General features: G+C 36.4%; 1 protein-coding gene and 1 long non-coding RNA gene across 2 annotated transcripts in view; one reads left to right on the top strand and one right to left on the bottom strand.

Annotated features, from left to right (window-relative positions):
- Positions 1–15084, top strand: part of LOC123987967 — a 29901-nt gene extending 14817 nt beyond the window's left edge. Inside the window, exon 3 of the long non-coding RNA XR_006829558.1 lies at positions 15033–15084. This is a non-coding gene — a long non-coding RNA (uncharacterized LOC123987967). The remainder of the gene's footprint in view (positions 1–15032) is intronic.
- Positions 1–25578, bottom strand: part of LOC114879613 (neurotrimin-like) — a 538060-nt gene that overhangs the window by 369503 nt on the left and 142979 nt on the right. The window lies entirely within an intron of this gene.

The raw sequence follows: 25578 nt of genomic DNA on the forward strand, positions 1-25578 counted from the left end.
TTTAAAAGTAATCGCGCAATTATTATACATGTACATGTCTCATATTTATCGAAAGATGGCACTTATAGCGCTTAAGATTTTCGTTCCCCTTTATTTTTTTTTATTACAAGTTACCCAAACGTGTTATGTTATAAAATAATTTATAATTCATAATAGTTAATACATATGTTTATTCAATAAATGTATAGTGGTTTAAATGAAGCTTCTAGTTCTTCGACAATACCCAACAATAGAATTAAAAATTGACTGTTTGGATATATTTGCACATCACTATGTTTAATAATTAAAAATTATATTATTTTTCTAAAGTAATTTTACTATTAATAGCATTGAAATTGAGATTTTGAAAATTCCTGCTTTCCCTCTATCGCCGATTTCTTTATGGAAATCTAATTTAATCTCGAGCATACGTGTATACATATGTATAGTAGATTCTTGTTATATTGCCAAACGAACAATTTAACTGTCATAGAAATTTTCAAGCATAATAGTGTTGCTCTTTCATCATTAGAGCCTACGAAAATGATACATTTTTTCTTCTCTCTGCTCTCCAGATGAAAGCTTGGACGCTTGAAAAATGCTGGGCTCCTACAGTCCCTTTGCGGCAATATAGTGAGAGTCTACTGTAAATTATTTTCTTTTCAGAATTATTACATTCGCAAATTATTCATAAATAAATCTAGCATTCTAAAATAAAAATTTTTAGCACCCAATTCTTTGATAAACATCGGTAATAAAAAATATTCGGAAGTGTAACTCCAGTCAGATTCGAGCTGATTTTTTTTCTGTGGTTTCTTACAGTTAAAAAACATCATATTTAATGTTATTATTCCAGCGCATCAACAAAAACAATGCCAATAAATATTTTTTTAAAGATTTTTATTCGTCGATCTTTCGAACTTTTTTTCAAGGTTTCTAAGAGAAATATTCTGTTCTTTCAAAATACAATAGACATACAAACTATTTTGACAATTCTTCATTATAAAATTGCTGAATAGCATCGAAAATGGCATGTACGCGTTAACTGTGCGGCAATATAACCAGCCATGTGGTAATCACGTCGTCCGAATTTTGGGATATTACCACGACAATTCCAGATGTAAACAAGAAACAAAACATCCCCTTCGAGTTGAACAGTAACATATTAAATTCGGGTAAATATTTAGAATAAGGGAGCCACCTCCGATTTCGATCACCTTGAACTATGTTGTCAAGGTCGTCATTCTGAACAACTTTTTCCTATATGTATATATAATAGTCGAACTCTTTTAGTTTTCGAGATATTTGAAAGAATAACGCGCTTTACTATCAATATTTCCAAGAGTGAATAAATTGCAACTAGGATCCCCTCTATCGTTTTGGGGGGCTTCGCCCCCCAAACACTCCCGCCCCCACGACGACAATAATCCCAAACCCCTTTGGGACGAACTTAAGTACTTCGAAAACACATGTGGGATTAATGAACGGATAGTATACAGGGTGAGGAAAAAGTCCGGGACCGGTGAAATATCTCGAAAACAAGACATTTTAGGAAAAAATATTTAATACATAAATTGTAGGGTGTCAATAGATGCATCAAACGGTGGTACGTACTTGACCTTGAGCGTAAATATGGAGGAGCTATCCAGGTCAAGTTTAAAATTTTAAATGGAAACACCCACTTTTTATTTAATATTCTTGTAGCTGACATCGAGAGCTTTTCAAAACACTTCCATGAGCTTCTTTCGGTTGAGTACTTTTCGAGATATGACTCGATAAAATTCAAGTACTGTCGGTATTAGTAGTACAGTCTAATGCTAAATGTCACGTTCACTGATAACTTTGGACATTGAGTCAACGACTTTAGTAAGAAACATAAATAAGATATATGTATATATACACACAAGGCACTCTATTGAACGCAAAATGCTTGTCGAAAATTTATGTAGCCTTAAGATAACTATTTTCTCAAATATTTTGAAAACTAAAAGAGTCTAACTATTATATGTATAGGAAAAAGTTGTTCAGAATAACGCCCTTGACACATATTTCAAGGTGATCCAAATCGGAGGTGGCTCCCTTATTCTAAATATTTACCCCCATTTTTAATATAAGGAAATAATAAACACAATTTACAAAGTAACATATTTATTGGTATTAGTTAGTGTAGTTATTAGGGGAGGTCTGCGGGGCAGGGCCCCCAGTCAGCAAAACGAATTTAATATGTTACTGTTCAACCGAATATTTTCTATTTCGTCGAATTTTCACTGTGCACAGTGAACGCGTACACAAAATCTTTAAAAAAATATTTATTGACATTGTTTTTGTTGATGCGCTGCCATAAAAATATTAAATATGATGTTTTTTAACTGTAAGAAACCACACACAAAAAAATCAGCTCGATTCTGACAGGAGTTACACTTCCGAATATTTACCTAATTTTGGTTTCATTTCTGTGAGTTTGAATATAATAAGCTATAGGTGTATGTAGGTATAGGGTAACACCTACACCACACATAACTGCAGAAACTGCAAATTCTGCAAGCAATTCCAAAAGTCCTTTATCGTTTTGCAATCTGCAGCTTCGTTTTCGACATATGTATAAGCGATTGAAAATTGAATATTTGTTTGTTGCTGACGCGCACGCAAATAGCGAGTACTCAATCGTTAATCGCTTGTATCTCGAAAATGAAAAACCGAAATACAAAATGCTGCATGACTTTTCATGATGCATGAATTGTACGAACAATTTAAGACGCGAGGTAACATCGAATTTGATTTTATCGCTTGTTCAGAGCATAACAGCTCAAGTTAAATGCTGGTGCATTTAATAGTGATTAATGTACCTATTTATTAAATATGATATGGATTTTTATATTGATTATCAAGGCATATTTTCTAAAATTAAGTTTGGAAGTCGAAGCCTTTGCATTTATTTATTTTATGTAGTAATAAGAAACCGCTCTATGCAGACCTCTTTTTCACCCAGTCCTAGGCACGTGCCTATTTTCCCTAGAGGTAAAAACGACTCTGCTGTTGAAACCTAATAATAACACCCGAACTTAAAAATAACGTTACTAATGAGTGAAATGTTAGTAGTTTCACAGACAACTCCATTACGTTACTATTCTAAAGTTAAATCTCCTTCGATACTAAAAAATCCAATCCCCTAAATATGATTCATACATATAAAATTAGGTTCGTCATTAGCTGATAATTTAGCAGTTGACCAAGCATTAGTTCGTGACAACAGAAAGCTGGAAATGCGTACCGTGAGCATACTTGGTGACAGACCGAATCGCGTATCGGCGATGCTAATCAGATTAATTAGTGAATACACTGACTAACGGGGCCAAGCACGAAACCTCGCTTTGATAAGGTTCCTCGGTTGAGAGGTCGAAAGTCAGTCCTTAAATGATCGTGATTCAAGTGTGGGAAAGGATATACTCGATCGGGTGAACAATTCGCGAATCTGATGGCATTAAACGATGCAGTTCCTGCTCCATAGAGAAGTAGGAGCTTTGATCCTAATCCAGAGAAGTTCCAAGCTGTCGTCGACTAATTGAGTTCGGTAGGTTTGACCTGCCACGTAATCGATAACTGGGTATGTATTCATACTAATTCCTATACGTTGCATCATCATCTGTATAGAATTATCCATTCGCTTTTTTTTATCCTCCCTTACATATCCGACTGACCATATCTCAATGAAACACAATAATTAGAAAATTTTAGAACAACTATTTAAAGAGTGATGTTTGTCTTACAATTTACAAGATTACAAATTTACGTACAACAAATTTGTATATAACATGATTAAATAAGATCAAAACTGGGCATGAAAACACGAATTAACTCGTGACCGATCAACAATGTCTTAATGTACGTACTGGACAGAAAACATAATTTAAATTCTATAAAAATTGCATAAATACGTAGTGAATTATTAATAAATGCAATGACTATAGCACAGATGTAATAGATATTCAATAAAATAATTTTTAACAAAAAATACAACCGACTTCGAAATGCACTAAAAAGTATGAAATAATTTCTACTTCATTTATACAAATACCCAACAGCTATTAATAAAAGCTATTTACTCGTTAAATAGTATACTAAATACATTTCAACCTTTTCGGAGGCGGCGTAAAATTAAAAACTTTTCTTCTACTAGGAAGATTCAGGCGTCGATAACCTATCAAATCATTATTGACAGCATCGTATATTCGGGTATTTTTAATTTTGCGCCGCCTCCGAAAAGGTTGAAATGTATTTAGTATACTATTTAACGAGTAAATAGGTTTTATTAATAGCTGTTGGGTATTTGTATAAATGAAGTAGAAATTATTTCATACTTTTTAGTGCATTTCGAAGTCGGTTGTATTTTTTGTTAAAAATTATTTTATTTCACACTTTTTAGTGGAACGAGCAGTATTTGTAGGATGCCGTAAGGTGGTTTACCGTTCTTATTGATTAATTGCAACAACGATATTTTAGCGATAACAAGTTCCATACAAGTTATAACAATAGTTATTAATAATAACAATTGCATAAATTTTTGCAAGTGAGATATCGCGGAAATGTGAAAGGTTTCATTGCAATCGGTTCATGCCTTGGAGAGTATACATGTATACAAGAAACAGTAGAGAATCGGCGACTGCATGCTGACTCATACACCGGTAAAGACACGTAGGCATACGTAGAATTCAATGTAGTAGTAACAATAGTTTTTTACGAATATCTCGGAAACTAAAACTTTCCGTTAATTATGCATAATGAAAAAGTTGTTCAGAATCATTTCCCCGACAACATATTAAAAGTTCATTGAAATCGTCCAATTTTGACATTAAAAACTTCCTGTATTTTACAATAACAATGAAAAAATGAAAAATTTTTTTTCAATGGGACCAACCGGAAGACATACCCTACAAGATGTAAAAGGTTTCGTTCCGATTGGTACACCCATCTCGGAGTAATCGGTGAACACACACAAAAAAAAAAAAAAAACATACATACTGATCGAATTGAGTAACCTCCTCCTTTTCGAAGTCGGTTAAAAAGGAACAAACTATCAATAGAAAAAAGGTATGAATCAAAGATTTTAACCGTGAAATTTTCGATTTCAAGTCATGTGATTAACCGCGGGGATAACCATTTCTATTTGTGGGTTTGTTATACTTCAGAATACAAGGAGTAACAAACTTTAATTGTTAATATCTTTTAAACAATTGGCTGTCTGATTCCAAAATGGGGTATAGCTCAATGAGCTTTACAAGGTGGCAGAGTTTCATTAATAACTGAGCGTAATACTTGGGTAGTTCTCCTTGTCAGTCGTATATTTATTGGCTATTTATTTATTTGTATGAGGCAGCTATACATTTATTGACTACCTAGGAGAGAGAGTCGAGTGCACAGGTGTTAATATCAGGCGTTCCTAACGAAGAATTATATGGTAGAAAATTATTGAGTGCCTACTGTACATGGTACATTCAGGGCCGGCATTAGATGGGGAGGGGGGGGATCTGTAGGATGCGCCACAATCCAGTGTTCCTAGTATTTATTCATTTATATCCGTTTAAATTAGTAAAGTTGTTATGTAGTTTAACAATTTTTGTCTTTTTTTCTTTACAATTTTGAGCCCCTGAATGGGCGCCACGATAATCTTGCCTAGGGCGCCAATATTGCTAAAACCGGCACTGAGTATATTATTTAGGTTTGAACAATTTACAGACCTAAGCCTTAACATGTTATCTACTTACTTATAAACTTCTATATAGTAAGAATATGTGAGTATATTTAAAATGTATAAATAGTTTCTAATGTCAAAAGGCAATAATTATAAATGGGTACCAAATAAAAAAGAAACTATCAACAATCGAAATGTATTCATTCTGCTATGTTAGGGGACACCTTGTTCAATGCTGTCGTGTTATTTGCCAATGTCGTCACATAGTTGGACATTGTTCCCAAATCACTGATATCTGCTGTAACTTTAATGTATAAGGTCCTAAGAATATACTCGGACGTGGGTTGAGCTAATTAACATCGGAATGGGCAGGGAAGAGCGGACGACGGCTGCGTTTTCATTCCGCTAGCAATAAATTCAGGAAACAGATAAGCGTTATCGTGGTCTTTCCCCAGCACCTATCTGTAGGAGAACGTTTTCTCTATCCTCGACCGGACACAGTGAGCAATACAGGCACCCTGGCCGTGATAGATGACTCATCGATCAGAGTGTTCACAATGTTGAGATCGATGAGATTGAACGGGTAGCGGCAAAAACGTCAATTTGCAGCGAAACGTTAATGCTTATAGCCGTCCATAACTGGTAATGGATCACCAACTGTCCGGGTTATTTAAAGCTCACAGCGCATTGCTATCGGATGATTGATTCAATAGATATTACAATACCCGTCAGATTTGACGGCTAACTAAACGAGTTATTCTTGTGAAAATTACACACTTTCTCTGATAATGAAGTATCTTTCAATATGTAATGAAATATTTCATTTCCACGATTTGATTTAGAAAGAGACAAATATTTAGATCATAAAATTGGAGGTTTGTTATACGTAATGCTCAAAGTTGTATGTATTTCATTATTAAATAAATATACATATTTAGTAAATCGTTAAAGAGTGAGGAGATCACTTTAGTGTTATTATACCACTCTACAGTAAGAGAAGCCGCGCAGTAGTACAGGCATATCCAAAGTTGTCTCCCGGGAGACATAGGCTATCCCCACCACCGTCGCGCGACACCCTAACTAAGTAGGGAGGTGTGGCTGTACTGTGCGTTGCAGCTAAGTTGCCGAGCACCAACAAACTGAACCGACAGAGGGGCAAGAGGACTGTGCGTTCGCTCCACCTAATCCCTTCCAGGAGCCCGTAACTTGAGAAGTCAGCTGTCACATTGCATAGGCGTAAAATTTCCATATTCGCGGAAGATACATTTAACTATATAAACATGCGATTTTTTCGGGATATTAATGGATTCTTTATAATACTCGTTCTTGACAACAGTTGTTATTATGCAAAATTTATGGAAATTACATTATGGAAAGTGTAAAAACTCTCCTGTTTTCTTAATAATGTAAACCCCGAATCTACTTCTACGCCAATGCATTCAACTCGCCGCTCGCTATCGCTTAGATTTTCGGACGTAAAGGCTGGTTCAGACACGGCTAGTAGTTTAGTCGAGTGGCGAGTAGTTTAGTATATGGACACTAGAGTTTAGTCGAGTAGTTTAGTAAAACGGTTTAGTCGAGTCGATCCGTTTCATTGGATTTTGCTGGTCGAGTAGGCTTCCCCCACCACTAACTAGGCTTGCCCCACCACTAACTAGCCTTCGGGACAGACCTGTCCGGACGCATTTCTTTAGTCAAGGGATATATCTTGAACTCTTGATTTTCTAAGCTCACCTGTACTAGTCCGGACACTTTTCTATGCACTAAACGGTTTAGTAGTAAGTAGCTACTCTCCACTCGACTAAATTACTAGCCGTGTCTGAACCAGCCTTAAGGGCCTCAGCCAATAAACATAATACGTGTGACTGGAGGCAGGTCAACGAATTTGATTGGACGGCAACTTAGCTGCAACGCACAGTACTATGGAAACTAAGCTTGCTTTAAGATACTTGGGTACCCTTCATAGACCTATAAGCAGTCTTCCACACATGGGAGTCCCCCTTCCTACCTCACCAAGTCACATATTAGAAAGAGAGACAGCGACCACAACTATTCTCTTCTCTTTCTTGTGTTAATTTCAACTTCTCTCACGGAGGGAGCAATCTATATACGATGAATACCCGGGTATCTCAAAGTTATAGCTCCAATAGAAACGCTAATTTGTCATGGTAGCCTTTTTAGCATCGCGTGGATCCTTGACAATAAAGGCATACTGCGTGGTAAAGCAATTGGAAGGGACAGCTGGCGCGTGTGAGGCACATACGCTGAAAAAAGGCCGTCAGTAGTATAAACATGAGATCGTAATAAAGCTTACGCATTCGAATGGTCGTGCATGCAATTTTTCAAGCATACTTGCTCTACATTTTTTAGTAATACTCTAGAGGCAGTTATCGAGAATGAAATATAAGTATATTTTGCAAGTAACATCTATTGCAAATATGAAATTGAAACTTTCATTTCAACTGTATTTTTAGTCCTGGTTTATAATTCATGTAAATCAATTTTTCTGAAATTGAAATAATATTTTGCCAAAAGTATTTTAATATCGTTTTATGGGGTAACAATATAGGGAATTCTAATATTTAAAAATTCTGAAATTTTGAAGACTTGTAGCTTTGTAATTCTAAAATTTTGAAATTCTGAAATTTTTGAATCCTAAAATTTAAAAATGGTGATGGTTCACATTTTTAGTTGTATTTATTAATTTGATAGAAATTGAGAAATTCAAATGGGAAGATGATAAACATTTTTTATCAAACATACAGATTTGATACACATTACTGTAACGTTTACGAGTGAAAATATGAATCTCCATGAAAAGTGCGTTTCGAATTAAATTGTTTTGAAGAACTTGGCATTCTTTACGACGAGATATACTAAACAACAGTTTTTGTTCCTTGTCAAGAGCAAATGCATGAAAATATTGTCGTCCAGGTTTGTAAAAGACTTTACGTTGACAAATAAAGTTTTGCAATTCAGGCTATTAAAAAGGATCATTGAACTTCTGTTACATACATATGTTTATTACCGTAACTTTTTCATATGACTGATGACAGAAGCAGCTGCTCGGAACGATTCAGGAATTAATTGAATTTTCAATATTCCATTCACTTTATCGTTTAGTGAGAAATCATTTAAAGGTTTCGTATCAAGTTGCAAAAGTAGTCGATATTATATTTATTATTAGACGACGCAATCAATAATAATTAGTTAAATGAATGCAATATTCATAATTTACAAAATTTTGCAGATGGTGCGCTTCCTGCACTGGTATATCATTACAATTGTTGATATAACATATCGTTCCCGAAGAGAAACAATTTTTAAAATGACACAGCGATGGAAATAACTTTTTATAATTAAACTTGAATTATGAAAAGAGAAATCATTAAAATGATAAAACAATCTTTCAGTTTAATAGTCTATTACAATTATGAAAATTCACTTCTTTTTATGTATATTACATACAAAAATAATTGTCGTATTTTAATTCTTTAAAAATGAATTTTTAATACTCATCTTATTTATAAATATTTATAAATTTTCACAATCTACATAAGTATATAGTCGGAAATGTCATTAGGTTTTCTAAAATTAAAAAAATTGGAAAATTAGAAAGGTGGAGAAATAGAAAATTAGTAAATTTAAAAATTAGAGAATTAAAAGATTAGAAAATTAGAGAATTAGAAAATTAGAAAATTGGAGAATTAGAGAATGTAAAAACTCTAATACCTAAAATTCCTCAATAATATTATATAAAAATAAATGGGAAAGCAAAGGGTTGTAGCACGCATTAGAAAAAAATTATCAGACTTTGAGAGATCTGTGTCAGTATACCTATGTACGAGGTGATTTCAAAGGGCCAATAGTTAACTGTGATACACGTATTAGAGATTCTTATCATATTGTAATGCAATTAAGAACCCAAATAACCCTGATTATGGTAACGAAACCCACAGTAACCAGTAACCGATGTTCGTTATGAATTACAGAGACCAAGTTAACCCATTCTGCAGCGAATTAATGACGGTAAAATCAACGAATAACTGAATAATTAACCTACTTTTTATATTTATCGTGGAATAAAGCATTGCAGTCTATCTTGATTTTTAATAAAGGATCTCCAATTAAGTACAATTAGAAAGTTTTTACCTAACAGGATCATATAGCGTTGTATAAGCAACACACTATGAAATCCAGAACATTTCTGCAATTTATTCATAACGATGCATTTCAAAATTTAATTCCAGTAACGATTGTTATATCCTTTCCGTTTCTTTATTAATATAACATTCAAAAATGTATGTTTATAACAGTTTCAATTTGTTGCCGCGTATTACAAATTTATCGCGCCTTATTGCATTTTGATATTTGAAATCAGGGTATTAATAGAGCGCAACTGTAATCCACGCGATAGCGGGTTAACCGGGTTACCTGTAGCGTAACAGAACATCGATCATCAGGTTAGGTGTATTAGAGAACCGTAGCTTCTTCGGGTAAGGGTTACAATCTCTGGTTCGTATAATTAAAGTCTCAGTATGGTTAGAAGTTAAATATTGAATAATTGACGTTTGGAGGTTCCTTGTTTACATATTAAACGTCCCGATTGATTACGAGGCTTCTGATATTTGCACTTGCAATCAGACAAAAGAATATTTGCAGATGTGCATACGCGAAGATAATAATCATTATGGATCAATAAGAGATTATTTATATGAGAAATTATTCCGATTGAATGACCTTTATAATTTAACCCTTTAACTGCGTTTGACGTCTATACACGTCGAACCAAATCTCTATTGCGGTGCAGTTGATGTGTATACTCGTGTAAAATAAAAAATTACCATTGATTATAAAAACTTCACATTTCAATAAGAAGTAAGAAAAATGTCATTTGGTGGTACTTTTCCTTTATATTACCAATAAAACTGCTATGTATTTTATACAACAAAGTTTGATTATTCTCTTTCTTGTATTAAATATTCCCCGTATAATGCATTACTTTTTACAAATTTAGTTAATCATTTTTCCCAATGCATCTGGTATTCTTCGAATTGTTTTCTTCGTTAATTTTTCTTGTTTATGAGTTTTATTACTTTTTGACAATTTTTAAGTTTTCAACAACAATAACCTTTTCAATGATGAATTGCTAATTTTTTATCGAATAAAATAATTTTTAACAAAAAACAAATCCGACTTCGAAATGCACTAAAAAGTGTCAAATAATTTCTATTTCATTTATACCAATATTCCATAGCTATTAATAATATCTACTTAATCGTTAAATAGGATACCAAATACATTTCAAAGTTTTCGGAGGCGGCGCAAAATTAAAAATACCTGAACAAACGATGCTGCCAATAACGATTTGATTGCGGTATGGCAAACTTGGTAATTAATAAGTCGTAAGAGAAAAATTATAGGTCCGGCTTGATTAAGAAGAAGTATGTATAGGGAACGAAATATCTCACAAGAAGTTTTATGTTTGAATCTCCTTGGATTCCTTTCATAGAGTAACTCGGTGTAATATGCTACTTTTTAATAATTTCTTATTTAACCCTTAGCTGGCACTATGGGGTATGAGACGACTCCAGCTAATTTAGCTTCAATTTAAGCCAGTTTTGGTTAAAATTCATCCCTTCAACTCTCCAAAAGAACTTTTTTTGAAACCACGACTTTTATACTATCTTTTCCCTTAAAATGTTCAATCTCAAGAGTGTCTAGATAAATATTTTGCTCTTTATATGAAAATTTGAAAAAGTTACGAATTTTTTGGTGAAAACTAATTTTTTCGATTTTTTTACATTTTTTAATTTTTTTTACATTCATTATTTAATTTTACTAAAATCAACTACGAAATATGTTTAAACAACTTTTAAAGATTATCTAGGAATATTTTTAAGTTAAAATAATGAATAGCTTCTTCGCAGGAAGAACTTTACTGATTGGGGTCGTAAACGTCCCAACGTGTCAGCTAGGGGTAATTCAGGGAAAACGATAATTACGTGTTTATTTTGTTTAGTTTAATGCAACTGCCTACGCAATAATAATTGCTTTTATTTCTGTTTATTTCCAACTAATCCTGATAAGTTATAAAATTATCGTCTTAATGTAATCCTACGCTCTAACAGGAGTACAGATTATTTTTACTTTATAAAAAATAGTTATTATTTTTTCCAATATTTCTACGTTTCATTGATTTTTTATTATCACTATCTTAACTAGTTTAAAGTAGTGTTGATTGTCATTAATTTTTAATTATAAGTTCCTAATCCAGGGCGTAAGACATATTACTTCATATCGCATGGCATATTGCTCCACTACTTGGGTAAAATGCCACTCTCAAATCCTTTCGAACTTTTAGTTGTACTATTAAATTATATCAGTTAGACTTCTCTTATTATTAATCAACAAACACAATTAATCATATTATTATATAGTTTTACTTTTTCCCTGTAACTACCTGTACCTAGGAGATATCACATTTCAAAATTAGTTGTGCTATATTACACCGAGTTACCTTAGTCTGTGCCCTAGACAGTGTGTGCGTAAATCAGGACAGTAACTAGGTTTAGAATCTAGGTTCTTCCAGGGTTTTTCCAAGATCAGAAACAAGTAATGGCTGAACAACTGAATGTACAGAATGGAGTAAAGTAGGCTTTCCGAGGGAAAATGGCGGTGTAGAAGAAGCAGGAATTCTCAAACTTTTAATTTATACGATATTAGTATTGAAAGCAATTTAGAAACAAAATAATACACTTTTTAATTATTAAATACCTTAAAACGTAGTATATAATCAAAAAATATAAATAATAAAATAAATACCAAATTAAATTCTTTAGCGTTTTTTTTTTACGAAAGTGGTGGAGGATCAGAGACCTATATATTAGTCACTACAGAGTAGTCACGTTCTTAGGTGAAAAGTCGCGAGTTTTGGTAATTTTAATTGCTTGTAATTTTCAATGTAGGTATTATTACAACTTATTTCAATCTACAAAAGACATAATTTAAATTTTCATTACAAGTGTAGGCGTTTAAGTGGAGGAGGAGAGGAGGGTTTCGTCTCCCCGGACGCCTCTAGTTCGGGCCGGGGACCGCTAGGTGGCGGCAAGATGACGGTAACAGTGTTCTCGCAAGCGCTTGCCCAGCATGCGGTTCAAATATATACAGGGTGATTCTCCCGCAGCGCTCCGAGAGAATCACACTGTAGAAATTCCGAATTGTGGTATGATAGATGTCTGGAGCAGGGATCATTTATTGTGAGACGCGTGGTGGACCGTGAGAGTGAACAGACGTGTTTGTGACTCGGTATAATGTGAATGGTTATCAGCCGTTACTGGTACACGCACCCGTGTCCTTATAGTCTTTTGTGTCGTTATTAGTGTATTTTTTTTATCTATTCTTGCATTTCTTGTGATAACTGTTTCGATATAATCGCGCTGCGGGAGTGGAAACCTATCATAGTGGCGGGCTTTGCCCGCAAATCTCATATCACAATGGCTTCCGCAGACAAACACAAGGCGAAGCGTGGGGCCTCGCCAGCGATCCCGATCGTGATTCTACGTCCCTAGAGCGAGCAATCCGGCTAAGAGAGTCAAAAACTCCAAGACTCCATTCCCTCCAGACTGGATAAACTATACAAACAGGTGCTAAGTGAAGCCAAACCTAGGCCCAGCAAAATGGCGCCTAACCTAAAAGCCGCCAGACCTCGCGTAACGACCACGCTGCCTACGAACGCCGCCATCTTGGATACCACGCATGCGCACATACCGGGCCCCAGCGACTGGCAAACTCCTAAGAAGACAGCCAAAGCCATCAACAGCGATACAGTAGCGCCCGCTACGGTCGTTTCGGCAGACAGTAATAACCGTTTCAGTGCGTAAGGCCGCGTTCAAACTATGAAACTTTGGTATGAAACTTCGGATCCGAATTTTTGTGTTTCTGGCCGTGCCTGTATCAGGTATGCCGCCCGAAAAAGGAAATGGTTTTCTCTTGTAGAAATACCAACTTCTGTATTTTTTATCAGATCTTTGCGGAAGCGACGTCAATCGATTCCTTATGTTTTTGCGATCAAAATGAAACCAAACGCGACATAAGTTGGACAATAATTAACCAAGTTACGTGAAAAATCTAAATGCATAGTTAAAAGCCAATTTCGTTAAAACTAGTCCGGTTTACGTGATATGAGGTATCATTTTAATCGGGAGAACACCAGCAATCCATTGGTACCACTTTCATACCGATGCGATGAAAAATAAAGAATTTGATGTTTTAAAAAATTAATGCGGTCGGTCAGTTCGACCTTAGGCCGCCGAGCGCCTACCTGGGGCCTGCACTCGGTATGTCGTGCGAAAAAGAAAATGGTTGTTTTCTCTAATCGCCTAGCATTCAGCAGCAGCAAAGAAAATTGCAAAGGAAAGGAAGGTGGGCTCTGCTGGTTATATTCTCATAGGGCCCGCCCATTTTTTAATATAACCGCCGTTCTAGTGAAACATAGAGTAAATAAATAAACCATATAAATACATAGATATGTTGTTGATGCTACAAATGATTTTTGATTTTTTAATAACGACCCAATAGAAATATGTATATTCGGAAAGAGCAATCCTTTCGAATTAAAGTATACCCTTAAATATTCCGAATATAGGTAACTCAGTTTTTGATGTCGGGGACGAAGGACGTGGTGCAAAAAGGAAATGCAACTTGTTGAGGTGGTGCAATAGTCGTTTTATTAATACACGCAGAGGCACACGCACCCTTCTATAAAAATGCATATTCTCTCCTTTAGCTGGGCAAACTGTACAACAATATATACAAAAACCATTAAAACTAACTGTACAAACTATATATGTACAATTATTTACAAACCACATAAATACATAGATATGTTGTTGATGCTACAATGGTCGTTTTATTAAAACACGCAGAGGCCATAATCTACATTACATACGACTGTACAAACTATATACAATTATTTACATCTTTTACTAGTATACCCTGCCTTCCTGCCAGGGCACGGCTCCCTCCCCATTAAAAAAATCCATCAAATTGTCGCGGAAGAGGCTTGTCGCCGCGCTTGGTGGATTCGATGTTGTAGGTGCTGTGAGCGGTATAAGAACTTCGGCGGAATTTCCCGCAGCCTCAGCCGGGGGGGAGGCGGGGGAGGAAGTATTTCCTCATTAGTTGTACGCAACCAATTATGTAGAGCGCAACACGCCATAACTATTTTATCCACGGTGGACAATGCGCATGATATCCTGGTGTAGAAGATTCGAAATCGACTCGCCAGGAGACCAAACGCACTTTCCACCGTGTGGCGGGCACGGCTCAGTCTGTAATTAAAAATTTTCTGCCGCCTGGACAGATGCGTGCCCTTGTAGGGTTTCAGGAGATACGTCTTCAGAGGGAAGGCATCGTCACCAACGAGGCAATGTCCCTCCGGAAGCATACCCCCTTCCAATGTAGGGTGCAACGCGTTGCTGCCGAAAACTCCACCGTCGGACATCACTACTTCCAGACGTGAACAATATGTACACTATATCAGAAATACAATATTTTTTTATACACAAATGTTTTTACTAATATTTCTTTGTTTTAAAATTAATATGGAATAAAATAAAAAACAAACTGCATGGAAAAAATCATTTTAAAGAAAGAAAAATTTCAACCTCCAAAAAGAGATTTGAATGCGCAATCTCCTTCTGACTTCCAGTCAGTTACCTTACTCACTCACCTACTTCTTCTTTATTTCTTATAAATTCTTTATTCATAACAATGTTTACAATATCTACATTATGTAGTGAATAATTTACGGTTGTCGCATCGCGATTTTACATTTTTCTTTTTGGTGGCATGGTCGCTTCGGCGACGCTCGTCATCTATTCTACTTCTTTTTTTTTTAACATGGTTTTCCTAGTTTACTTTTGCTTTTGTTCGATTGGGTTGTTTCTACGTTTTTTTTTCTTTTGAGATGTCAACGGTTTCCGCCGCAAAAAAAGATTCCCTTTTAGGATCAAAAAAAGCGATGCGGGAAGTAATGTTTGGATCTCTGCAGTTGCAGGTCTCAAGTCCTATGGTTATTTATATCCCTAGTGTTTCACTCTCGCATCCTTACACTCATGTTCTCATTCTTGATTCTCGCATTCCTGTTGACTACACTCATTCCCTACTACTATGCGTATATGTGTATATGTTCGCTTGTGTTTATTTACAATATTTACATATTTACAGTATATGCCACTATTTACAGTCTTATGTTAGATCTTTTTCCTATCTTTGGTTATTCTTTGGTTGGTTCTAGTCTAATCACCAGTAAGTCTTTGTGTTTGGGCTGCTTAGGTTGTTTGCGTTAGTTTCTGGTATCATTGTGTTGTAGATTAGTCGTTGCGTAGCGTGTTTGCTATTTATATATGGTTCGTATAGTATTCTTTTGACGTTTGAATTACGTAGTTATGTGGTAGATTAGTGGTACGTTGTTAGGATCGATTATTCTTCTTGTTTTATCGAGATAAAGGAATGCTTCTGGGGGAATGAATCCGGTTTTGAGAGTTTTCTGATGGTATTCGTCCTGTGGGTATAGGGAGCTGTTTATGAGTTTGTTGGTTTTGATATTTCTTATTTTTGCGAAGTAGTTTCTGGTCAGCTGAATGATGAAATTGTCTATGCGCGGTAGTTTGGCTGTATTGCATAGTTCTTTTATATTAACGTGGTGTTTATAGTTGGATTTCGCGCTTCGATATAGTCCTGTGCACACTCGGAGGCATTTCCGCTCAAATGTTCTTACTTTTTCCATTGTTGGGGGACTTATGTTGTACCAGACTGGGCATCCGTACGTGATGATGGGTCTTACTAGTAGAAGGTAGCAGATTGTTTTGATTCTGGTGCTTAGTTTTAATGCGTAAAAGATCTTGCTATTTGTGTGGAAGTTTTTTTTTGCTTTGTCCAGTTGGGTATTGACGTGTTTGTTAAAACAGAGTAGTTCGTCTAGGTTCATTTCCAGGTACCTGACCGTATTGGCGTGGGGTATTTTCATGTTTCCAGCCACCAGTTGTTTTTAATTTCCACATTTGGTTACTACCAGCACTACTGTCCTGTATCTGGTTGAATAGTTTTTGGAGTTCTTCCTCCATTTCTTTGGCGTTTTTTCCTTCTGGGTATATTACAAGGTCGTCCGTGAAGTGGACTCCCATGTGGGAGTTCTGCGTTGTAAAAGTTAAAAAGGACTGAAGTTATGACCGTACTTTGCTGGAGTCCGTTTGAGAGTTCAAGTATTATGTCCGACTTTTGTCCGTTGCATTCCTGTAGAATTTTTTGTTGTGTAGCATGTTCGCTATTATTTTTGTTAGGTGGGGTGGAGAGTTTTTTTTTATTAGTTTGTATATTAATCCCTTTATCCAAACTGCACTGAAAACCTTTTCGATGTCGATCAGGCATGCGGCTACGTTATTGTTTTTGTATAGCGCATGTTGGATATCAGAAGTTAATTTATTTAGGGCGTGTACAGTGCTATGTTTGGAGCGGAAGCCGAATTTCGTGTCTGGGATTATGCTGTTCTCGTCTTGGAATTTTTCGAACTCTTTTTTTATTAGCGTTTCGAATACTTTCGAGATGTTGGGTAGAAGGCTGATGGGCCGGTAGTTGTTCAGGTCGGCTGGGTTTTTTCCCTTTTCTTTTATGGGGATTACTTTTGCCAGCTTCCACGTCACTGGGAAATAGCTGTTGTTTAGACAGTGGTTGAATAGTATATTATAATTAGCGATTATTTTCATAGGGAGATTTTTTAAAACGATGTTTGGGATCTGGTCCGGATCTGTTGGCTTTTGTTGTTGGGTTTTTGGAATAGACGGAGTGTGTATAGGAGGTTTGTAAAGTAGCTACCGAGTGTATCTGTTTCAGGATTGCTTGCCAGGTTCGCGTCTGAGAAATTTACTAGGTGCTTGTTGTCTTCTGTTTCCATTTTTAGTGTTTCCATAAACGAGTTGTAGTTTTTTTCTATTATTTCCGTTAATCTGTTTTCCCATTGATTTGTTGAGCGAGTTCGCTGCCACGAAACTACTGGCTAGTATGTTTAATTTATGCTTACTGTTTGATATTATGTAGTTGCTATTTTTATCCGTTGTTTAGTGCACAGGATCTATTTTTGCGTTACGAAGTATCTGTATTTTATTTTTTCCTATTGTTAGGTTGGGTATGTCTAGAGTTTCTTTTTTCCGGAAGATGGTGTTGACTTGTGGGAACATTTGTGACGAATTGTGCGGTATTCGTTTGATTTTGTTTTCCCAATAAGTGTTGACGGATTTTTGGAATTCTTGTTTGATTCTGCCTTTACATTGTTTTATGAGCGCCTTGGTTGCTTTAATTATCTGGTTGGCTAGCGGTGTGGGGTTTCTGTATTCGTTTAATAGGATTGTTAGCAGGGAGCTTTTCATTTTTTGTAGTTTTCTGATCTCTGTATTTATGTAAAGTTCTGTGGAGTTGTAATCTGGTAGCTGTGGTACGTTTCGTTTAATGGCTTGAAGGATGGCTTCGTTTAGTTCTAGGAGTAGGCTGTCGATTTTCTGATTTGTTAGGTTTCCGTTTTCCGGTATGTTCGTTGTCCAGTTGTTTGATAGTTCGCTTTTGAATTTTTTCCAATTGGCTTTCACGTAATGGAGTGGGCGTACTGGCCTTGTGAAGGGGATCTGGTCCTCTGCCGAGGGGAGAGCGATTTCCATGCAGATCGCTCGGTGGTCACTATCGAAGTCTATTGTAGGAATGGTGTTATTGTGGGTACTATTTGCTACGTGTATCCTGCTATCGGTTACTCCAATGTCGATGTGTGCACCGCTACGGGGAAAGGTTGGGATTTTTGTTTTCAGGAGTGTAATTTTGTATGCTATGCTATTATGGTTGATCCAATTATTTAGGGCTCTTCCTCTGCTGTTCGTGGACATGTTGTTCCACTCTGGGTGCTTTGCGTTTACATCTCCCGCTAATATATAGTAGTTGTTCGGGTTTCCTAGGTCGAGCAACTTGAAGAGGCCATCCTATTCGTTGACGAATTCATCTGCTTGTGCTCCTGCTGCGTATACGGATATTATGTATAGATTTTTGTTGTTCCTGAGGCTAATTTTTAGTGTTATGTACTCAGTGATGGCGGGATCTTGTGGTATGTGGATTTGTTCGTGCTGAATGTCGTTTCTGATTAATATTGCTACTCCGCCTCCGCTGTTGCTGCATCGGTCGTTCCGGATAAGGTTAAAGTTTTTAAATTTAAGATTGTGTTGTGGTTTCAGTTTTGTCTCATTAAGAACAAGTACGTCCGGTTTGTTTTTTTTAATAAGATCGAGTGTATTGTGTCTTCTTTCGTTGGTGACTATTGAGTTTACGTTTGCTGAGATTATTTCCAGGCTATTGTTGTTATACATCGTGGATACTTTGCATGTCTGTTTCAGTGTAGTATGTGTAGTAGGCGTTATGGAGGTTTGCTATTTTTTGGGCGTTTGTGTCTATTCTATATTTGAGCCTATTGATTGGCGTTGACATGATCATTTTGAGGTCGTTAAATAGGGCTTCTAAAGGGGGCTGTGTGTGGGTTTGTTGCGTGTTTGTTGGTGTGTGCGTTGTGCTTTGGGTCCTATTCAAGTCTGCGCTTTGTTTGGTGTTCTGTTGTACTCTGTGGTTTATTTTGGTGGCGTTCGCGTAAGTTAGATTTGGCTTTCTGCCGCTACTCTCTATTTTATCTCGTGTCCGTTGTTGTTTTTATGCTATGCTTTCCCCTTTTTTAGTTGCTAGGTCTTTAACGCATTGTTTAAATTCTTTGTATTTGGCGCAACCCCTAAACAAGGCTGGGTGCACGTGGTTCTTGCATCTGACGCAGTATAGTCGGGCCGGGTCTACTTTTCCGTTCTCGCCTAATTTACATTATCCCGGCTCGTGGCCGTCGGCGCATTTTACACATCAGTAATCTAGATTGCAGTTTCCTGTCGTGTGTCCCTCTCGCTGACATTTCATGCACGTGATAGGGTCTCGCTTGATCAGTCTCTCCCAGGAGATGACTTGGTGCAATAATTGTTTGGTTTTGGTGACAGCACTTAGGTCACTTTCGGGCGTTATTTAGACTATGAAGAATGGCAATTGTCTGTTTTCGCGTTTGGATTTCATGGTTCTGGGATGTTTCTTTGTTTGAGGGTTTCTATTGTTTTGTTATAGTCTGATAATTTTTCTACTTGTATGTGGTGTTTTTTCTCCGAGATGCGCTTGATTTTAAAGTTACCTATGTTTAATGTGTCTTTTACCAGACGGTAGGATACCTGTTGTTGGGTATCCTCAACGATAATCGTTGGGGGTCTGTTTAAGGACGCTTTGGCCTGGGATGTTATCGGGGCAGGCGCAGGTATGTTGGCTGTCTTCGTCCGTGGTGGGCTCTGCTGCTGGCTTGCCGTGCCTATGGTGTTTGTGGTCCTTCGGCCTGGGGTGCTTGAAGTTGGGGACCCGGTCCGGGGTCGTGATGTGGTCGGCCCTGGAGGGCTGCTACCTGGTTCCGTTTCCTCGATGCTTGCGGCCGAGCGTGGCCGTTTGGTCTTGGGCGTGTCCGTAGCCGGTCTTTGTCGAGTATTTGCGCGGCCGATGTCACTTGGGGAGGCAATAATGGGGGATGGTTCCGTCTCCATTGTATTTTCGGTGGGTTTTCCCGCGAAGTTTGCGTTCTTCGCTTTTTCCTCTTCCAGCTCTTTGATGATTTTCTTTATTGTTTCATTGAACAATGCTATCGTTTTCTGTAGTTCGGCTGCTTGGTGGTCCTTGGTCTGGTTAGACGGACCTCCGGAATTCTGCTTTCCATGTTGCTCCGCTTATTTCGTTTTCATTTTTTCGTTTCGATTTTTTTGTTTGCTTTTGGTGAAGCAGTTTCTTTATTTCGATTGTATCTGTGGTGGTTCTTCCCTTGTTGTTTCCATTGTTGATGAATTTCACGATCTCTTCGAAATTAATGTGAATGGATTCATTGTTTTTTGTTGGGTTCCCTGCCTTGTTGTTGGCCACAGCTATTTTACCTTGTCCAGGGGAGGGGGTGACCCGCTTCACCTGACACTCACTGTCACTAATTTTTATTTAATCGCGTTTCCTCGCCATGAAATAATGTATATTACGAGTTTTTGTAAACACTTGAGGCGACACAATCTGGCACTGTAGAGGGCGGATTTTTGACCTGCTAGATAGCACTTCAAGGGGCGCACGACCTTCTCGGTCGGAGGTTCGCACGCGACTCACTCACTCACCTACTGCGCCGCTGTTGTAAGCCATCTCTCACAACTGAAATACCATATGTACAGAATTGTTTAAACTGCAATATCTTGAAAACAAAGGACCATTCTATCAAAACCAATGAGGGTTTTATAATACTGTATGTATACTACAACTTGTACCTACTGCCGATCCAAACGCGATCCCCTTGTCAGCCTTAACCAAAGAAAGTCTATGTATATTGCACTCGAGTACCATTTCTATACATCGACCGAAAAAAAGGTCGATCAATTAAAATATTCGTTTTTTTTTCATTTATTTTCTCTCTGAACATTTTTCCGTATCATGAGAAGCAATCGAGATATTCTAACTGTTGAGTCAAGCAAAAGGTCATGCATGTATTTCGCGCAAGTTAAAAGGCTCTATAGTTTCACGAGCCTAATTAGTAGATGTGACCGTTTCGACCAATAATACATCAGGGCTAAAAATAAGTGTGAACTGAAAGTGGAGCACGACTGATTATACACACATTCCTTTCGCGAGACTTCTTGTCAGCGATGCATATCATACAGTGTGTCCGCGCTAAAGTGTGACAGGAGTTTTATTTCGTAACTATTGATGATAGGAAAAATTGTTTATATGGAAATTGCACGTTACAAGGGGGCCCAAGTTTTGGCGTGAACGAAAATTTATTCACATTAGTTTAAAATATATGATGGTCAAGTTTCGTTTTTTAAATGGAACTATATATATTTTTTCACATCATGTGATAGTGCTTCTCAAGACGAATTTATTAAGCTTTAATGTATACACTCGATTTTAATTAGTTTTCAAGATATAACGTTTACAAATTTCCCGATTTTCAGTAGATACGTTTCGGTTTGAGTAGCAAGTCGCAAAAGTGGCCCTATTCTAGCGGTCAGTGCCTCAGCGGGGGTCTACGCTAGGAACGGCAGACCCAAAGAATAAGAAACCGCAACAATAGAGCCGCTTTTACGACTTGCCACTCAAACCGAAACGTATCTACTGAAAATTGGGAAATTTGTAAACGTGACATCTTGAAAACTAATTAAAATCGAGTATGTACATTAAAGCATAATGAATTCGTCTTGAGAAGCACTATTACATGATTTGAAAAAAAATATATGGTTCCATTTAAAAACAAAACTTGACCATCATATCTCTTAAACTTATAATGCAAAAGATTTTTCACTTCGGCCAAAACATAGGCCCCCTTTTTCCATGCAATTCCCATGTCAACAATTTTTTGTATCATTAATAGTTACGGAATAACGGAATTATAACACTTAAGCCGGAACACCCTGTATATGCATGATGCCTTCAAGCTGATGGGCCAATTAAAAAAGAACTGTCACGTATATCAAATAAAATTCCCCTTTTTAAATTCTTTTTCTTCCTCATTTTCAATAAGAAGATCACACGTGAATTTGATTACGTTCCAATTTAAGTGACATTATTGCAAAAAGTTCTTATGTCTTACCCTTATTTATTAAATGACGAGATGGAATAAAATATAATAATCACCTTTGTAAAATACTATTTTATTAACTAAACTGTTACTAGCAATCTTTAACTTGATCTATGCACAGTTGTGCTTTTTAGGACTTCAATTTCTCTAATACTGAACCTGTTCTTTTTTTATTAATTGTAACATCATAATAAGCAATAGACCTAAGAATGTCTAAGATAGCCTACAAATGAAAAATTGATGCTTTTAGGTGTGTGCGGGTACTTGAGTCGAAGGTTGCGCGGGACCCCGAAAGTTTATCCACCACATTTTGTTCGGGTAACCGTAATTTTGGGAGCCGAACGCAACTCGAGATCCGAAACACAATTTGGATGCCGACACTACATTCGGGACATGATTTTTCAGACTTCTCTTAAATTTATAAGTTTATAAAAGTGTTTGCATATGTTATCGTGTATAATCAGATGCAATTAAATTTTGGTTCCCGAGTTGATATTAGGATTTCGTAATTATGGATACTCGAACAAATTTATGTGCTGGATGAACTTTCGGGATATAACAAAGTTTCCCAATACGAATTTTCGAATAGCCGCAAACCCCAACTTTTTATGATATAAAAAAAGCTAATTCAAATATAAATACCCAACCTTTTCCTTATATAATTCATTTTGAATGGTATGTAGAGTGTCTATAAATTTCTGTCAATGGAAATAATTGTTATACAATAAATAATATGGTTAAAATTGTTTATCTTAGAAACTATGTTAAAATTCATGTAAACTTGGATAACGTCCTATTGGAAATTTTCTCGAGCCTAACCGTTTTGCTACGACGTTATTCAATCAAAAACTGATCACCCTATACGGATATGTAAATGCAATAAACTTCATCCACCTTACTTCATGAAGTTATTTTGGTAAAAATTTTAATTTATCAGTTTTATAACACTTTATACATTTTCTTACATTTCATTTAGCTCATTATTTATTATTCACTAGCTGACCCGACAGACGTTGTCCTGTCCAAATTTCAATAAATTTGTTTATGATCGTTTTGTGAATTTGTGAAATGCTATTGGAAATGTGTAAACAAAGTAAAAATGAGAAAAAAACGTATTTCTGAGTGATCATTGTACCAATTAACGATTGTGGCCATGGATATTCAATTTGAGAAGGAGTACATTCAGAAGTACGCCAATGGGAAATTTTACATTTCGATTTCGATTGCATGATCGATGTTAAAGTAAACAATCAAAACAAAGAAACGCTTTGTTTCGATTGGTTTGCTGTGAATTTTCCGACTTTTTTTTGTAATTGTCTCGAATTTTTTTTGCTAAAAACTTTTCCAGGACAATAACGAACAAAACAAAAAAGAATTACGCATATCCATCGTTCGAATCGTGAGTTATGGTCTTTAGTTCATACAAAAATCCCATAGCAAAAAGCACTTTCATTTTTTCATGAGTTTTCCATTCTTCCGGGCAACTTTTCCAATTTTTTTTCCCCTGGAAACCTTATTCGGACTATGACGAACATTTTTAAAAAAAGTTAGCCAAATCGGTTAAGCCGTTCTCAAGTGATGCGCTTACCAACGAACAGCATTTAATTTTTATTTATATAGAAGACATGTAACAAGTGAGTAGTACCGAGTGACCACAGTCACTGTTAGTAACGGAACGATAAAATAAGAAAACCTCAGTTTGTTCAAGCAGTGAAAAAGCGTGAAGGATTTACTTTGTCTCTAGACATCTTATAAGAGCCTCGCAAGAAAGAAAGTCTAAGGTACGAATCTACGCTACTTTTCGGTGTAATGAGATCGGGATAAGCCAGACCTGGGATTGATCCATCACGATTTCAACCTTAATTGTTCGCGAAATGAATTAACGGCTCGCATGCGATGCACTTTAACTTATTCGCTGTCAGCGTTCACCTATCTTGCCACTACAGTAGGTGTAAAATATGTTGCTTCAGCATGAACGATACAACTTCTCATCAATGCAGTGGTAGCGCGCCTTGCCTCGCCTAGCCTGAATCCTCGCTCGGCTCCACCCGCACGCGCAATTTACTAATGAATATCGAAGCCTGTTGTTCATTGGCAAATCCGGTTTGGCGTTAGGAAACTTACGAAGTATAAGACCGAAACGCGAATATTCAAGGAGAAAAGTTTCATCGCCACGCCGCAGCTTCCCATTCTCATCTGCATCGTATTATTCCTGAGGGCAAAATGCTAAAACAAGATTATGAAATAGTTCCGATAATCGTCCTGTTCCGTAGATCGAATTCATTGGAATTCTGTGCCCATTGGCGATTATACAGCAATTATTACTAATTTGCATCGATGAATCGATGAATCGACGAAACGTTGGTACTCGTGAAACAGATATCGTAGGAAATGGTGTTACAAAGGTATTAAGTGATATTGATTTTATCTTATGTCGAACATGAGCAAAATTTATCTCGTTTTAGAAGCTAGATACTGTTAAGTCATTCGTTCTGCTCTTATACCTATCATTTATCAAATTATAAATATTAAATAGGGGAAATCCGCACACCCCTAATAAAAATAAAATATTTACGTTCATAAAATGAAAAACAGAAAGTCATATTAATTACAAGATAGTCGAATAAATATGAAGCAATTACGCAAATAGAGTTTCGTTGTTCTATAAAACTATCGTCAGATAACTCAATAAGATAATACTCTTTCCATGGGGAACTATGGTACGGGCATTTGTATTAATAGAATTCTTAATTAAAATGCATTATAATTATCCTGGGCAAAGAAAAGCACACGTCAGGGAGACGATTACACGTGTAAACAACAAAATTTTCCTTTGTGAGAGTGCAGAAATGCTAGGAATAGAATTGAACCAACCAGAGAAATGCTGCAAAGAGAAGATTGGGAAAGGACTTTATAGACAGGGAGTTTATTACCCTGAATCTGATTACGACAGTCGTAGGGGATTTAATCTCACAACGATTCTGACCGTTGCAGGTGCATCACTTAAATTTGAACGCGATGCTATCGTTGATATTTTCTAGTTATATAACCGATCCAAAGTATTCATCCTTAAGTTAAAAACGGTGTAGTATTGCAAAGATGTAAAGTAAGAATATTATATTTCAGCAATTAACTTGGTTGTATAACATAAAAGTTAATGAAATCAATGCGTTGTCGAAGAATACTAGTCCAAAATATA

This window comes from Osmia bicornis, chromosome 7, assembly GCF_907164935.1.
Source record: "Osmia bicornis bicornis chromosome 7, iOsmBic2.1, whole genome shotgun sequence".
Classification (NCBI taxonomy): domain Eukaryota; kingdom Metazoa; phylum Arthropoda; class Insecta; order Hymenoptera; family Megachilidae; genus Osmia; species Osmia bicornis.